General features: G+C 42.9%; 1 pseudogene; it reads left to right on the forward strand.

Annotated features, from left to right (window-relative positions):
• Positions 1 to 1556: 1556 nt before the first annotated feature.
• LOC149161237 (L-type lectin-domain containing receptor kinase IV.1 pseudogene) lies at positions 1557 to 3674 on the forward strand (annotated as a pseudogene).
• The last annotated feature ends 200 nt before the right edge of the window (positions 3675 to 3874 follow it).

The raw sequence follows: 3874 nt of genomic DNA on the forward strand, positions 1-3874 counted from the left end.
AAGGAAGTAAAAAATTTCCATGTTAATTGTTGTAGCAGTTGCACAAACGACAACCCAAGGATCTTTCCTAGAGAAGGCCATTGCAACAAGTTCAAATATTGTTTTCGTTTTGAGGGGCATGCTAGATACATTTGTGTATTTTCGAATCAATAAAAATGAGGATGCATTGAAACTATTTCCTGAAACCAGTTTTGGAGCTAGCTTGTTTCAACAATATATAGGTTTATGAGAAGGAAAGTAGTAGGGATAGTTCCAACCATGTGCTTCCATTGAACTGGACAATACGACCCCTTTAATTACAAGGACCTTAGTGGTTCCTAAAGTGTGAAGGTCAAAAAGTTTGTTCCCTTCAACATGGCATTGCGTACCCTCTAATGTGACATCAATCTTACAACTTCACATGTCGTCGAAAGAAAAAATTTCTTTCCACATTACTCCCACTCTTCCTATCAGCATTCCTTTCCACCTATCAATGCAATTGCTAATTCTAATCTTGGTCTGCTTCCCATACTCACCCTCACTATGACACTTGTTTTCGTCTTCGTCAGGAGTTGTATTCAATTTCTGTACATATGAAAAGAAATCACATACTTTCCCCCTTCAACCCTACCTTCATTTTCTAAATGGTGTCCACCACCCTATCTGCTGATGGTGGGCATCTAAGTCTTACACATATCACATTCATGGTGTGGGTGACTAGACTCGCTCGTATGAATAGAGCTGTAGAATGTATTTTTCTTAAGTTTTTATTTTATTTTCTTAAACCATTTTCTATAATTAATTGGTTATGTTGATAAGTTTTTTTAATTTAATTTTTATAAATTATTAGGAATGAAAAACCGTGGTTTGTTGTTGTTTCTCTCAGACTAGTCTTTTTCCGTATACTCCTCTCTTTTTGTTAATGAAAATCAATGATGTTTATTTAAAAAAAAAATCATATATAATTAACTTTATTTTTGTTAATGAAAATCAAGGATGTTTATTTAAAAAAATCATATATAATCAATTTTATTAATATAGTGAAAAATTTTAACTTATTTTATTTATAAATTAATATTTTTTAAAATAAAGTTTTTTAATTTATAATTTCAAATGAAAGATATTAAGATATTTTTATAGTATATCAGTCAACATTATTAATATAATATAATTATGTTATTTATTATTTCATTTAAGTCTGGATAACATGGAGTGCGTGTCCTTGCCTCATTGAAGGAAAGAATTATGCTTGACTTTCTCTTTCCGATTGTTTCCATGGGATGAGTAAACTATTCGCTGTGGTTTTTGAATAGTAGTATGTTGGGAATTATTTTCAAAACCGTGGGGAGGACTTTCTCCTCTCTCGCTCGTCTTTATCGCATGCTGTTTGAACTTTGATAAAAGAGATTGTGTGGTCGACTTTCTCCCACATTGTTGATATCACTGTGTGATAGAAAATATTGTACGGTAGACTTTTTCGTTACGTTATTGATATCATTGTGTGTTGATTGTGTCCAAAGTGTATATATAAATATGGCGAGTTCAGAATATACGTAACAACACAGGAAAAAAAAGAGATGGCTTCTTGGAAAAGAAATTGTGCCTCTCCTGTTTTTCGCCTTACTCTCATAGCCTTCGTGTCCCATGTAATACCAGTTTTGCCTACCACTTTTGTCTTCGACGGATTCAATGGAAGCAACTTGATTTTGGAGGCGGGTGCTTCAGTTATCCCCTCTCAATCTGTGTTACAACTCACTAATCACACATATTGGGTGCTCGGCCGGGCCCTCTATTCAACTCCCGTGCAGATGAAACGCAACGATACGCTTTCCTCCTTCAGCACTACTTTCGTTTTCTGCATGGTTCATCCCCCCTCTGACAAAGGCGGGCACGGATTGACCTTCATGATCACGCGCCGCGCAACTGTTAGGGGCGGTCGTGCATCGGAGTATCTGGGCTTGCTCAACATGACTAGCAACGGGCAATCATACAATCACTTGCTTGCAGTGGAGTTCGATACGGCCCAGAGTGTGGAATTTGATGAACGCAACGGTAACCACGTGGGCGTGGACATTAACAGCCTCATCTCAGTGCAGACCGAGGCTGCCGGCTATTGGAATGGGCAGGAATTCCATACAATCGGCCTCAAGAGCGGACGCAACATACAGGCTTGGATCGATTACGACCATTTGCAAAGCCAGATCAACGTTACCATAACGTTGGCCGGCTTGCCCAGACCGCAGAGGCCGCTCATATCTAGGAAAATCGATCTGCAGACAGTTCTGGAAGAGAAGATGTTCGTTGGCTTTTCAGCAGCTACGGGGAATTTCATTCAAGACCATTTTATTCTGGCATGGAGCTTCAGCACACAAGACACAGCGCACCCCCTTGATATCTCGCGTCTCCCTTCGTTTGCTAAAATGTATTGGAAGCGTCCCAGTCGGGGATGGATAGCCGGCGTTACAGTGGCCATTCTGGTTCTCTTCTCGGGGGTAGTCGCAGCCGTGCTTTTCATAAAATTCAAGAACAGAGAAATAATAGAAGAATGGGAGCGTGAGTTCTGGCCCCATAGATTCTGCTACAAGGACCTCAACATAGCCACAAACGGATTCCGGGATGAAAACATTTTGGGCGCGGGGGGGTTCGGCAGAGTTTACAAGGGCGTTCTCCAGGGCAGCGGCCTGGAAGTGGCGGTGAAATCTATAACTAAGGAGCTAAACGAGGGAATGAAGGGGTTCGTGGCGGAGATCTCGACAATGGGGCGCATGCAGCATAGGAACCTGGTTCCTCTCCGCGGGTGGTGCAGGATGCAGAAGCAGCTATTCATCGTTTACGACTACATGCCTAACTGCAGCCTCGATAAACTCATCTTCGGGAACCCGACCACCATCTTGCCATGGCCTAGGCGATACGCGATCTTGAAGGGCGTTGCGGCGGGCTTGGCATATCTGCACGAGGGTTGGGAGAAGAGGGTCATCCACAGAGACATCAAGTCGAGTAACGTGCTGCTGGATTCGGAGTTCAACGGGAGGCTGGGGGACTTCGGGCTCGCCCGGCTGTATGAACACAGTGAGAACCCTGGAACAACTCAGTTGGTGGGAACGGTGGGGTACATAGCGCCTGAGCTCACAAAGACGGCAAAGGCCACGCCGAGCTCGGATATGTTCAGCTTTGGTGTTCTTTTGTTGGAAGTGGCGTGCGGGAGGAAAGCCCTGGACCTATCCATGGAAGCTGAACGACTGTTTTTGGTGGACTGGGTGTGGGAGCTATACGCCCATGCGAGTCTGCTCGAAGTGGCAGATCCGAAGTTGGGAAATGAATACGATGAGACTGAAATGGAGAAGGTGTTGAAATTGGGATTATTGTGCTCCAATACTGAACCGAATTTAAGGCCGGGGATACGGCAGGTGTGTCAAATACTCGAAGGTGAAGCTACTCTCCCTGACGTCCATATGGATTTGTTTCGCGTTAATGGCTGTGCTGCTGGGGCGTTGTTTAACCATTATACTTTTTCCGAGGAGGAGAGGAGGTTGAGGATATCGCAGGTGTGTCAAACACTGGAAGGTGAAGCTCCTATGCCTGACGTCCATATGGATTCGTTTAGCGTTAATGGCTTTGCTGGCACTCCTGATCCGGAGGACAGGCTTCTTCAAGAAATTCAGAGCGGAAACCAATCAAACAGATGGCTCAATTGAACCTCTTTAGAGATCCACGGTGATAACGGTATGGAGTAGGTACAAAAAATATGGAGAAAGCTTTGTCAATATTGCGGTGAAGGTTTTAGTTTAACTTTTTCCATTCGCTAATGTTGCAGCAGGATGATGCCATTGGAATACAATAGGTTTTCTTCAGTGACTAGACGAAAATGTTGTTGGAATAATATAGCTTTTCCGTG

The sequence above is a fragment of the Pinus tabuliformis genome, chromosome 5_2 (genome assembly GCF_031772625.1).
Source record: "Pinus tabuliformis cultivar Carrire ecotype Pingquan chromosome 5_2, CPIR1, whole genome shotgun sequence".
NCBI classification, from domain to species: domain Eukaryota; kingdom Viridiplantae; phylum Streptophyta; class Pinopsida; order Pinales; family Pinaceae; genus Pinus; species Pinus tabuliformis.